Raw genomic sequence first — 14,651 nt, forward strand, 5'->3', positions numbered from 1 at the left:
GATGTTAAATCCATGGCCTTTTAAAGTACTGTTAATGGGAGCTAGTTTTGGGCATATATGCCAACGTGAAAAACTCCAAATCATTGATAATAAATTCTGCAAGACCTTACAAGGCCTCCCAATTTCTTTGTTCAATGTTCCGGCGGCAGAGGAACTGGCCCTTATGCAAATCAATAAGTAGGTAGCACTAAATCCAGCTCTTAGGGCTAGAGTAGAGGCAGCAGATGTTAATTCAATTGAAAAGGTTCACTTGTAGGAATCGAAGTCCTTGAGAGGGATGCTTGGTTTTCCATGGTTTACTTGCATTAAGAACCTCTTATGGTTGCTATGACTTATAAACTTGTGGAATTCACCCAATTCTCTCCAGATTTCAGATCTAAAACTCATTAAACAATGATATTGGGACATAGTCGCCTCAGAAAAAAATAAATCTAGCTCAATCCAATCTTTGGTTAGAGCAGTATTTTGGGCTAAAATGTTATGAGTGACAGGAACCTTACTTAAATGAAATGAGCCCCCCCCCATAATGTGATGCCTGTTCTGGCCAGGGATCTTGCATTTAAAGATATTACATGCAAACAGGGTTAGGCAGGAAGATCAAGAATGTCTTCGGACCTGCGCACAGGCCTGGAAATGGATGCCCATTTCCTGTTTGTGTAATCGGTGTACAGATGCCAAAATCAGACCTGTATAGGAAGCACTAGTCTGAGTGAAATCGCCTGCCAGTTTGGTTCGGTCTTGTCTCTATAGCTACCTTTTTTTTTTTTTTTTTATAAATCCTAAAAGAAACCGACATCCTTTGAAGTGAATGTGGATTGAGACTTTGACGTTGTGGCATATTTTCTCTTCTCTTAAATTGTAGTTTTTAAAGTAATTTTATTTGAAATTGATTTTGAGTGGAAGTGCAGCTTCATATACTAATTAAGGTTGCTTGTTGTGTGGAGTGCACTTTTTTTAGTATGATTTTAGATTTTGTGTGTAGGTTTTATATGCTTGCACGCACTTAATGTGTTATAAACTAAAATAATTTTTGGATTTCTTTTAAGAAATAATGTTCCCACCTGTAAATATCAAACATTTTAGGAATTCCACTGTTAGTATTCACCTTATTGTTAAACGCTTAACATAAAGAATAAACATAATTGTTGGAATATTAACTCACTCTTTTACTTTGGACTGTTGTGAATGTGCTGTCTTAATGTTTTATGTTGATGTGATAAACTGTTCAGTGTTTTTGTATATTGGCCTTGGTTGTGTTATTGTTGTATTAAGAAGATAATAAAAGTATATATTTATGGCAGAGATTGGGAGACTAGGAAATCATCTAAGTCCTGTTTCCTCCCCTGTTTGCTTGTTGGCTTGCTACCTAATTGCTGCCCTCCTCCTCCTCCATTATCTCCATGCTTCCATGTGTTGATCCCTTACAAGCTGCTTCCCTTGCTGTGTACTACCCCCAAAGAAGCTAGGTCCGCGCTCAAAGGTCCTAATAATAATACTAATAATGATAATATTTTGTTATTTAATTCCATGTTTTATTAAGGCTACGGTTTAAATTGTAATGTGTTTTTAGAATGTATTCTAAGTAGCTGTTTATTTTATTTATGTATGTTTCTTTTTTACTTATCTGTCAGGGAGAGTTGAAATTTGAACAAGGGTGTTTTTTTGTATTTTATGTCTTTTAGGTTTAGCGTTTAAGAGGGGAAACCTACATTGGGGTTTCCCAGTGTTTGACTTCATATATATAGTAACTTTAAGGTAATGGTAATTTTTTCCCACCGATAGCTTTGTATTTTTTAAAAGGAGTATTGTGTGATATGTATGTTAGTTGTGTCAATTCATTTGTTTGAAGTGAAAAGATTGACGTATGTGCATATTTCTTTTTCTATGATTCACTACAAGTAGTTTTGTTAGTGTGTGTAAAATATTTTTCAATTGATCTACATATATCTGGTTTGTAGAACATGGTGGAGAGGTTGACTTTTGGTGATGTATTGATGTGTATGTGGGGGAAGGAAATTATCGTGTACTTGTGTGTGTGTGTGCATGTCTGTTTGGGATTTGCAGATATTCTATGCCTTTCACAGTATATTTTTCATTTTTGCATAATATTTTTCATTTAATTTAGCCCTCAGACCCAGCTACCATGTACAGTCATTCATAATGTGTTTTCTCCTCTTCATTTTCTCCCTCTGACCATACTGTACATGTATGGTGGCCCCAATTCATGTGGGCTGAGGCAGCAAATCTTGAACATTTTGATGTACATTGTTTTACTGGTGTCCCTTTTATCCCTACTGCCCATTGCTGAATAGTGTGTTTTGGGGGATGCACTTGTTTTTGTGCATTTTGCTGTATATTCTTTATTCAGTTGTGTCCCTCTGCCACCACTGCACATAACATATATATTGTTATTTTCTTTAAAAAGTGAACATCTCAAGTTTGCCTTTTCCATTTTAACATGTTGTCAGCATGCCTAACTTCAGGATAGTTCCTAGATGCTTGCCAAAAACCTCAGTCAAAGCCAAAGATGAGAATTTCGAAGAATGCAGGTCAAAATTGGGATTTTTCAACAAGTATATAAATCGCATATAAAAATGTTGATCAGCAGTGATTATGGGCATTTAAACATTGAGGAAACCTCAAATTTTCAGATCAGGATAAAACAGTTCCATGCCAAATTTGGTGCATGTTTGTGGATGACAAAAAAGTTAGGAAATAGTTTACATTTTCCATTGTAAATTATCATGTATTCTGAACTATACAATGCTTAGTTACTTTACAGTCAATATAATATGTTTATTAAAATAGATGGTAATCAATTCTTGTATTTTACATTTGGAATATGAAATCTGATTTATAGGTACAATACGTACATTTTGTAGGTTACCTAGTAATGATTACAGTTTGAACCAAGAACTGTTGTCCCTCTCACGTAATGCCTTATGTTAATGAATGCTGCCATATATATGGTTTAAGGTGCACTACGTGTTTGTACAAACTGAAAACTCAATTGACAAAACTAGTTTTAATGTTCTCCAGGTTGATCTTTTGCCACAAAGCGAGAAAACTATACATGCACACAAGTCATCAGAAACCGTGATGAATGGCCCTGTCACACTTCACAAGGACCGAAAGAAATCTCTTCATATATTAATGTAAAAGCAATTTATTAACTTTCACAAAACAAATTAAACACATTTGATTCAAAATGACATTCCATATTGTTTTCACTAATGTTCATTCAAAAAATACAAATTGTATAAAATTTCAAAAAGAAAGTCTCACTTAATACCCAACTGGGTATTGTTACTGTCCATATGTACATCCGATTATTGATCAAACAATTAATTAAACAATTCACAATGTGCTTTGTGAGACAGTTCCCTCTATTTATACATGTAAATGATCACAGTTCTGTGTCCTGTTAAGGCCACACCACATCAGCAAACAAGGAGTTCCTAATGCAATGCTTCCTGTAGGCACAGCACAAGATGTGTTTCTAGGCTTGTGGCCCCTTCTTCAGGTGTAACTCCTAATCATAAGTTGAAAACCATTCAGGGTGTGAAGACAAAGAAAATGTTTGAGAGTATGTTGCCAAGTACATCTGTCAATGAGGTAAGTGCGCAAACATTTGCACTAACCAGTCGATTCTTGTAGTCCCAATTCCATTGTTCAGCTTTCCATAGAGTCATCAGTTCAAATAGCTGCAAGATGTATAACACATCTATTTATACCCATATCTCATCTATCTTAACAATGCAAATTCTTAAGTGTTAAGGCAGAGTGTGTATATCAAAGAATTAACCTACTTGGAGAGGTATTAACATTTTGAATGGAAAATGTCCCTCGGTTTCAATGTTCAACTGTCAACTATTGTTTAATTCCTTCAAACTATGAATCAAAAGAGTTTAACATCAGTTTAAATATCCAACTCTCACAGAAAATCTATCATGGTTTTTGTCCCTTAGATCCCTGGTTAATGAGTCTTACCTGGTATCATTTCCTGTTAAAAGCTCAATGCGAGAATCGGGATACGGCGGCAAAAACAGCCTCCCGTCCTGCATCGGTTTATGCGTACATTATGGTCATATCAGGTGACCCCCAGCTTTTGGCACATGATTGCGTATTGGAACTAACGCGCGTCACATGTTTTATAGATAGCCTCTGTATCACAGTTGTAAAACACTTTATTTTTTATCCTTCTCACTGCGGACTGGATGAGGACGGCTCAACAGGCAGCCTTGATTGCTGTGCCGATAATATTTCGGTTTGCAAAAATGATATGCCGCTAAGCAATACAATCATCCCAGTTCTAAATGTTTTAATCACGTGACACGGACAAGTGGTCCTGTAGATCACATGCTTTAAAAAGAAATGTACAACTGCCATATTGAAGTGCCAAGTATATATCATTATTCTTACAATTTTAGATGAATTCTCATTGACCGTCTTTGTTACTCATCACACAAGTATAATAATCAGTCGGCATAGTCGGTGATCCGTGCCTAACATTTTGATGTTAGATTTTTGATCCTTGTGGTTAGGTTGTGAAGAAGTATGGACGTTTCTTGTTTTGTTGGATGGGTTTTGGTAGAGATAATTGACTAGAGAAACGTAAATGTAAAATTGAACTTTGTAACAAACTAATATATTTTTACAATAAAATAATTTGTGTCAACTTAGTGCTCTTATAAAGAAACTGAGAATACCCATGTTCATACAGCCCCAAGAATACATTTAAAATCATCCTTGTTGTTACTAATGTGCAGTGCTCTCAACTCTATGCACTATATACTGAATTTAAATTTGACTGTGGATCACTCCAAGTGTGAAAAACATCCACTATTGATTTTCTTCAATCTATCATGAATTACTTTATTAAGGTACTAGCATACCTCCCAGTCTCACATCATGAGAAATTCCACAAATTCTTTGCACAGTGCACCACTTGATATTGCTCAAGTCATATTCATAAGAAATATGTCAAATCAAACTTGAGATTTAAACATTTAGGGCTGAGACACTCCAATCCCTCAATCCACTGAATTTCTTTCTGTCATAATAGGACATTGATGTCCCACTCTTCTAGGGCATTTCACATGTTCAAAAATAACCAATTTCATCTGCGCTATTGTATGGTTAAATGATTTTAAATGTTGTCCTACTGGTGAATGTGTACATTCTGTACATATGTTAGATTTGTGTTCTGTCCAACGCAGTTTTACTTTTCTCATTGTGAGGCCCACATAGAATGCTCTATGAGAAGAGCAAACAAGGGGGTGGTAACCCTATCTCTTCCAGCCACACTCAGGTAAGTGATGTGCCTGTTAGAAGGCAAAGCCGCTGCAACACTTAATAGAAAATGTGTGAGTGTAATTGTGACACTCAGTTGATCAAGGCAGGGATGTACAAATGGAAAAACATCTAACAAAAGCACCTCAAAAAACAATCACTAGATAATAACAAAACTAATTTAATTGATCTTCATGATAAAACAAATCTAAAAATTCCACTTGAAAAAGTGGAAGACATGATTCGCAATACATGAAAACGTAATGACAGCAATTGGTATGTTATTTTCAAAGCTTAAAGTTTGGTGGGGTTAGTACGTGAAGAGTAGTACTGTATAGGCACTAAATGTGCAACATCAAGCATTTAGAAGTAGAGCACTGTTTGGTTGAACCAGCTCTATCAAAAGGAAAAACCTATTAGATGTCTTAGGTTTCTATTTGTGAGAGTCGACATATGTTTCGGCTAGAAGCATCCTAAAAAATCCAGGCAATGCACAAAACAGTTGTCTGTTGATGCAGGTGTAGCCGTCTTCAGGACACAGGAAAATAGGGCAATAGAACAACTTGGTGGTGTTGAGTACTTCTTAATGATCGTACTTATTTGACAAAAAAAACACTGTAAAGTAAACAAACATAGGCACATAAATATGAAGTGGTTGACATAATACATATAGAAAAAACATTAGACGTGTTGCAGGAGCGGAGTCCTCCATAACAGCGCACATCACCATTAACAACACTGATAGTGGCCGAGAGATATGCATGTAATACTTTTTCATACATAAAAGAGAAAGGCACATTTTTATAAAACCTTCCAGGTGGCAATTTGGAACACATTACCCAAAAAGAGCTAGACAATCAAAAAAGAGAACATGTGTCTGAAGGAAATGATTTTTAAATTTTTCGAAGTTATGCAATGTGATACACTCACCTATGTATTAGATAGAGTAAGAGAATTACGGTCTGCTTAGCGGAAATTGGCCAAGGAGAAATTATCTTTTGATCCCAGTAAGCAGAAGGGGGATCTGTGAATAAAATAGATTTATGATTAGTTTTGTCTATTTTATCACTGGTTAATTTGGTATTTATCTAAAACACTAGGTGTAACGGCAGCTAGGTACACTCACCTATATTTAATGCTGTAATGATTTCTATTTTTAGAAAGTGGACCACGATGCTCATTGATCGCAAGAAATCCGATCATCCCGGCATTTCATTTATTACCCAAGATACATAAAAATGCCATCTGCCCCCCGGCAGACCAATTGTTTCAGCTTTGAATTTCATTCTTGAGCCTTTATCCATTTATGTCGATTGGTTTCTTCGTCCTTTTATCAAAGAAATGAAATCTTTTGTCAAAGACACTACCAACATGATTCAAATAATAGACAACCTATCAACTTTGAACACGGACATCTTGGTCACTCTTGACGTTACCTCGTTACATACGAGTATACCTCAACTTGATTGCATCCAAGTCATTGACCTTTATCTCAACAAAAGAACCTTAACTCTGAACTCTGTACCTACACCTTTTCTTCTAGAATGTGCAAGAATCCCGCTAATGGAAAATTGGAAAATTTTTATAAGTAAATCCTGCAAATATGCGTAAAAGTGCAGGAGGAGGACAATGAAACACAGGTGACATGGTGGTTGCTATAGACTTTTATTCACCAAGAAAATAAAGAGAAAATCTAACTTTCCCTACTTCTATGAGGGGTTTTCCTGCCTCAACTAAAATTCTAAAGATTTCTGTCAGAATTTCCTTATAAACTAAAGTGTGCACCGTCCTATGCCAAAATATCTTATTCTGTCTCTTAACACTTGTAACTAAACTAGAAAGTTGCGTCAATGTTCTTGGTCCAGGAGAATGAGTCTTCTTCTGGACTGGGTGGCACAGTTCTGGTTGCAAGTTCTTAACCAGGGGGAATTACTCCCTTCCCCTGGTCGCAGTACTTCACAAACAAATCACTACCAATCCTATGGCACTCTGTATCCAAAGGTTCACCATGTCCTCACTCCAGGGAAATGACTCCCTTCCTCAAGATTCCGTATTCAGTTCTCTTAATTGTCAAGCAAATGACTCCCTTCTCTTGACACTGGCTTTTCTTCAACCTGGGGGAATGACTCCCAGGCTTCCTGTCTTTTTTCCTGTGGATGTAACACTACCAAGAGAATTACTTCCTTCTCCTGGTATCCTGGTTTTCACATTAACTTTGTCCGTGATTCTCAGGGCGAATGACCCCCTGATGATCCTTTTTTCACTTTTTCACTACTTTCTCAACGGTTCATGTACAAGGATGATTCTCGACCCTTGCTTCCCCAGCGCAGCCTAATTGGTCTTCTGGCTTGCCAAGTCCAGCTATGAGGGAGAGGGGTCTCTCTTGCCTTTTCAAATTGTAGGTCCAAGACCCATATTTCTCTCTTCAGCTGGTTTGACAGATCTGGTTCACTATCCTGCCAAATTCTGTCACAAAGGAGATCATTTGTAGGGCTCTTTTTTTGTGGTTATGGGTTCCAGACCCGAGTTTCTCCATTATTTTGTTCTGACAGATCTGGTTCGCTCTACTGCCAGGTACTGCCACAAATAACTTTTATGGATCTTCTTTTGTTAGTGCAGGGCTAGACCAACATTTCTTTCTGTTTTTAGTGTTCTTAATATTTGTTTCTCCCTCAGGGGTTCCCTGTTTACCCCTGCTTTGTGGGTCTAGAGTCCTCCACGACTGTTGCAGCACACCAAACGTCCCAGCAACCCATGTACCTTTAGGGCGTTTTCTGGTGTCCTTTGGTCGGTCTTGGGCTATTTTGGCCTCTGTTTTGGGCTTCTCGCATCTTCTCTTGTTCTCGGGTGAGCTGCTGCAGCTCCACAACCTGTGGTTTTTCACAGGATGCACGTTTTCACTCGATTATGTGATCCAGCTTCCTTGTACGCCTCGACCTCTGCTTCACCAACTTTCCAGTTGGTCTGTCCATGGCCGACTGGATAGGGACGCCTCTGCCTTCATGCTAGAGTCCTTGTCACCAGCCTCTTCTGTCTTCCACACCGAATGGTTCCTAGGCTCATGGCTCCTCCAGGGATGGCTTGACAACATGCTTTGTCATCACTTTTTATCTCCATTTCTTCAATGTGCTTTCGTGGACAAATAGAATCCTCTCACTGTTCCTGTAAGCATTCTTCATAGTGCTGCACCACCTCCTTGTCTCAGTCCTTAATACATCAGAGTCTCTGGGGTAGTCTGGATTCTTCCTCATCCGAGTAGGTGTTAGAGTTTTTAAAAACTTTATTTTTGAAGTTTTCAAAACATCAAATAACAGGTGCACCTTCCTGGTGCACTGACAACACAGCAGTCGGAGGTAGCAAAGGGGTAAGACCAGTTGAAGAGAGGGTGAGGAAAGGAGGGGAAAGAGCAGAAAACAGTTTAACATTTCCCGTTTACCGGTTCAACTACATTGCCTCGTATCCCCACCCCATCGTCCACATCTCCAGACATTAGAATGTTCCTTGATCAGTGCCCAAAAACATAGCGTTCTGAGTATCTAGTGACTTTCTGCCTCAGTTACCTCCATCAAGTTCAAATGTCTTCAGTGTCAGACGAAACTGTACAGTTTAGCAAATATGCAATGTATGGCCCCCAGATGTCAGGAGGACGTGCATGTAATGGAAGAGTTTTTATAAACTCGCTCTCCACACCTTGACAGTACGTTATGTCTCTTTTTCAATCTTCGAATCTGGGCAGCAGTCCGCGGCTCCAAGCCATGGCTATTCGTCTACGTGCTAGTACCAGCAGGAGGCCTGTCAGCTTACGAGATGCAGGTTGCAGGTATTTGGTGAGACCCAGCAGGGGTGCCAGTGGTAGTGGGGCGTCCTGTTCACCTATTATGTCAGCAATCATTCGTAACACCGAAACCCAGAATCGTTGTACACCTGGGCAGGCCGGGGCTAGGTGGAAAAAAATCAGCCTGCCCTGCTGTACAGCGTTCGCATCGAGCCAACGCCTCTGGGTGATGACGGTGCTTCTTGACGGGGGTATAGTATGTTTGATGTATAAAGTTGAAATGTATTAGTTTATATTGTGTGTTCACTGCAACTTTTTGGGTTTGCCGTAATATGTACGACCAGTCCTCGATGCTTATAGACTCCTGAAGGGCGGATTCACATTTTTGCTGTGTTTTAGCGTTAGGTGACATTGTGTCTGTCACCAGGGATTTATAGAGCAGTGAGACCAACCTCCCCTCTCCCTCCGCCTGAATGGTGTTGTGCAGTAGGTCCCAAGTAGGTGGTTGTTGAGGGAACGAAGGGAACCATTTTTGCAGGGTATGGCGTAGTCTAAAATATAGGAATATGTCTAGGGAAGAGTTCCCACCTCTGTCTTTGGCCATTTGCGGGGTAAGGAAGGTGCCCTCCGGGAAAACGTCTCCAAAGGAGTGAATATTAATCTTATCGGCCCATATTAGGAATACTTTTTCATTCGTGAGCGAAATGCCTGGGATGAACCTGACCGGTAGCAGGGGGGAATATCTTATGCTCACACCGTACTTTGCAGCCATTTTTTTCCAGATTGTATATGTGGCCAAGACCGTGTTTAATGTATTATATGGGACTGGGATTTGGCTAATGATAACGGCGCTGAGCAAGTCAGGTGAGGCTAAAGAGCGTTCCACCTGCACATGTGGGCGGATAAAGTGGGACGTGTACCAGTAGCTCAGAAAATGTGCCTGAGCCGCCCAGTAGTATTTTTCTATGTCTGGGAGCGCCAGGCCGCCTTTAGATGTTGGTAATACCAGGGTTTCGTATGCCACAGGTGCGGGTTTCCCTGCCCACACGTACTTCCAAGACTGCAGACTTCACTTTCAGTAGAAAGGATTTGGGGAGAAGTAGCGGAATATTTGTGAACAAGTATAATAGATTAGGCAAGATGACCATCTTTGTTAGTGAGGCTCTGCCCCAGAGTGTTAGCGGGAGGGTTTTCCACCTTTGTACTCGGTCTTGAATGGAGTTGAGTGTGGACATGTAGTTATCTTTATATATCTCGTGGTGATTTCGTGACATATATCTACCTAAATATCGTACTCCTGAATTTTCCCACTTAAAGCCGTAATCATCCACGAATTCTACTGTGTTAGGGGTCTGGGGAATATCACAGACTTGGAGTAGTTGATTTTTAGACCCGACATATGCCCAAATCGTATGACTTCGCTCATTACCGGGTTAAGGTTCTCCTGAGGGTCGCTGACAAACAATGCAACGTCATCAGCATAGAGGGAGACTATTAATTTGTGGGGACCCAGCTTAAGGCCTCTATGTATTTGAAATTCACGCAATCTCGAAGCCAAGGGCTCCATGATAAGAGCGAAAATCAGGGCGGAGAGTGGGCATCCCTGTCTCGTGCCACGTTCTAACGTTGAGGGCGAGGACCTGGTGTTTCCTATTATGACGTATGACCGAGGGTCGTTGTACAGCAGGGACACCAGTTTAATGAAGAAGTTGCCGAAGCCCATCTGTCTCAGCGTTGCCAGCATAAATGGCCATTCTACAGAGTCAAATGCCTTCTCGGCGTCCAGAAATACTGCAATTGCCTGCTGTGTTGGGTTTAGGGCCTCGATGACGCCAAACAAGCGTCTGATACCATAGGTGGTGCAGCAGCCTGGGATAAATCCGGCTTGGTCCCCAATCACTAGAGCTGGCATCAGAGGGAGGAGTCTGGAGGCTAGGATTCTTGCGAGAATTTTATTGTCCAGGTTGATCAGCGAGATTGGTCTATAAGATGCGCACTCATCGGCGGGTTTGCCATCTTTGTGTAACACTATTATATTAGCTTCACAGAGTGTGGGGGGAAGGCTACCCTTCTCAATTGATTCCTCGTATACGTGAAGCAAAATGGGGGCAAGGATAGCCACATGGGCCTTACTCTCCGGTGAGTCCGTCGGGTCCTGGTGCTTTAGAGTTTGGAAGGGATTTGATTGCATCTAGGATCTCTTCCACTGTTATCGGAGCATTCAGTGGTTCTCGCAGGGCTGCCTCTACCCAATACAGACTAGTGTCATCAAGATACTCCTTCAGGGAAGTAGGGTCTAGCCTGTCTCTGGATCTGTACAGGTTCTGATAAAAGTCCCGGAATGCCGTGGCGATGTCCTTTTCTGAATATACCTGCTGACCAAGTGTGGCTCTGATGCATTCCACATGGGTCGGGGTCTTGTCTATAGATAATAGGCGAGTGAGCAGTGCGCCCGGTTTCTGCCCCTCACCGTATTGCCGAACCAGATTTTTGCCACTTAGGAATTTTAGTTCCCTTCCAGCTGTTTCTCTGAATTTCTGGAGTTCCTCCTTCAGCTCTGCCTGTATTTGGGAGTTCGATGTTGAAGCAGCTCTAAGTTCCAGCACCTTTAAGCGATGTTCACTATCAGACAGCTCTCTGCAGATCTGTTTCAGTATGCCATTTTCCTTGGCGAGGCATACGCCTCGAACAAAGCATTTTAGTGCTTCCCAGAAGACACAGGTGGAGTCCTACAGTGCCTTGGTTTATCTCGATGAAGGGCGTTATTTCTTGGCGAAGTTCATCTGCGAAAACAGCATCAGTAAGTGAGCCTGGCTTGAACCTCCAATGTAGGCCTGGGACTGTTGCTCTTGCGAGAAAGACATCCAATGTGACCATTGAGTGGTCGGAGTATGTACGTGGCCAAATTTGACTCATTCCCCAGGAGAATGGGCAGTGAGAGGACGCCATGATGTAATCAATTCGGGAGCTGGTATTATGAACTGGTGAGTGAAATGTGAAGTCCCTCGCATCACGATTGTAGAGCCGCCATGTGTCAGTCAGATTGAACGAGCGGCATATCTCACAGACTTGAATGCTTGCTTTAGACGGGTGTTTGGTTGTATTATGGGATTTGTCGAGTGCTGGGTCCATTGGTGTGTTGAGATCGGCCCCCCAGATGATCGTTTCAGTGTTGATCTTTCCGAGTTGGGACATCACCCAGTTGAAATTGTCGTGGCCATCAGTATTTGGAGCATAGGAGTTCACAATCACCACCTCCCTCCCTGCGATTCTTCCCCTCACCAACAGAGCCCTGCCCTCAGTGTCTCTCTGGGACTCAATGAGACTGAAGCCTGCCCTCCTGTCAATCAATATGGCGACTCCTCTGGCAAAGGATGAGTATGAAGAAAAATACCTGTGGCAACCCCAGTATTTGGCCCATTGAGATTCTGTTGTTGGTAGGAGATGTGTTTCCTGGAGTATGGCGAAATTGACGTTATGCCGGCGCAGGTATTGGAAGATTCTCCTGTTCTTTGCTGGCTGGTTGCCGCCTCGTATATTCCAGGTGGCTATTCTAAGCGTTGGTGTTGCCATTCAGGGGTTCGCACAAGTTCCCTACTCAATAGGGGGTAAAGGTGGGGCTGACAACCGGGGGCACTGAAGCAAGTCAAGTTTAAGATTTGGGTCATCAAGGACACATGGGATAGGCGCCGTGATCTTCATTCTTAGCATTCACTACCTTCATCTGGGCTTCAAGTGTGGCGACCCGAGAGGTCAATGCTGTCGTTCCATCATCCAGGTCAGATACGCGTTGTTCTACGTTATCAAGCCTGTCTGCATGCTTATCAAGTCTATGTTGGAGCTGGTCTACCTTTGTTGATAGGGTGTCTAACTTGCACCCTAAGCCACTGATGCCGGCTTTCAGATCCATCAGGATCTCCCTGATATCTTGATGTATGGTGTCTGTTCCTCCGATAGTAGCGTGTCTGGTGTAGGTGATACAGGCCTACTGCTGGTTGCGGGTTTATGCTGGGAGTTCGATTCAAAGTGTAGTTTCTTCTGGGTTTTGTCTATTTTCCCCATGATGGCTTGGGGAGATGTTTGTGGTTGAGGCTGGGGCTTATTTGGCAGAATGGTAAAGGTGCTGGATCGGGTCTGGCTAGTAAAAGTGCCACAAGTCTTTGGAGGCGGGTGTGTGCAATCTCAGTTCGGCAAACGTTACTGGGTGGGCACAGTGCGGCAACGGACTCCCTCGCTGGATCTGGATTGAGCGATGTACTCCGATGCACTTTTATTGGGATACCCACGATCACAGCCGGCGCTATAGGCGATGCTTTTCACCCCCCCTCACATTCTTTGAAAGGGGCCTGTGGTCAGGCCCAGTACCTTCCTTCTCGACACTCTGCACGTTCACTGGGGTGTCACGGATGGGGTGGGCCGAGTTGACCCTTGTGGCAGCTCCGCTGCGCTGCGTGGCTCGGACTGGGAGGCCGTTTGTAAACCCAAGCGCGGGCACCCCCGCCACGTCGTGGGTCCGGTCTGCAGTATGGCGCTGTCTCTCTTGTCTTCCCCGCTCGCGCGGATGGTGGAGTCGCAGCCGGGAGCCTGGCGCGGGTCACCCGCGCTCCGTAGCAAGGACTGGAGGGGCCTCGCGGTGACGGGTATGCCCCGCCCGGAGACCTCACGGGGGACCGCTCCCCCGCCTCGGCGTCTCTGCGCCTGGAGCCCTGGTTTGCTGGTCGAGTCCGCAAGGAGCTCGTACAAGGCAGGGGGTGTGGGGCCGCTCTGTTCAGCGGGCTCGTCGCTCTGCGTGTACACACTGGTGTCCTCCTACCTGGAGCAGCGCTGAAATTCGGCTCCCCAGTCCACTGCACTGCCGGTCCTCCACCGGGCCGCTGCGGGGACGTAGACCATTCGGTCTCTCCAGTGCCGCCTCGCACACGTCGACCCGCCTTCTTGAGCGGCCCGGTGCGCCGTCTTGCCGATCACACGAGCACCGGGCGTCCACCCCGCACGGTCACGTGAATACCCAGGGGGGCCTCGCTCCTGTCAGGCGGTCTGCAGGCCTCGAATCCCAGAATATGTAGCGTGGGCTCTGGTTGCTCAACAGAGAAGGGAGTTGGCTCAAAATGATCTGCGGGACGCAGCGAGTGCCTTCAGCGTCAAACTGGAACGGGTTAACAACCACAGGAGCTGCGATGGAACAGGATTCATTAGAGCCCTACGGAGCTCTCTTAGGAAGCGGCCATCTTGGGTGGCTCTCTAGCGCCCTCCCGAGTAGGTGTTAGACTGATGGCCCTACACACATACATTTGGACATTAGTAATTGTCAGTTTGTACAGTGTGAGGGCCTGTGAGTGGTGATGGTGTGAGTTGATTATACAGCGTTCTCCCTAGATGTCTGTCCCTGTGTCCAGTGTGAGTCTCTCCTCATGAGATCTTTCCTCTGTGCACCACCGCCAGGGGGACTGTTGGTTAGTGGCCTCGCCTCACTGGCCTCATGAGAAGGTTCTCCACCCTGGGGAGAAGTGACTACATCTAGGGATTCATCACATATGAAATAAAGTATATTATTTATGAACTGCCTAAAAAAAACCTTATGAAT

At 43.2% G+C, this 14,651-nt stretch overlaps 1 protein-coding gene across 9 annotated transcripts in view; it reads left to right on the top strand.

Annotated features, from left to right (window-relative positions):
* GALNT3 (polypeptide N-acetylgalactosaminyltransferase 3) overlaps positions 1–14,651 on the top strand; it is a 684,564-nt gene that overhangs the window by 405,862 nt on the left and 264,051 nt on the right. The gene's annotated exons all lie outside the window — the stretch shown is intronic.

Source organism: Ambystoma mexicanum, chromosome 9 (assembly GCF_040938575.1).
Source record: "Ambystoma mexicanum isolate Mex_15411 chromosome 9, UKY_AmexF1_1, whole genome shotgun sequence".
NCBI lineage: Eukaryota > Metazoa > Chordata > Amphibia > Caudata > Ambystomatidae > Ambystoma > Ambystoma mexicanum.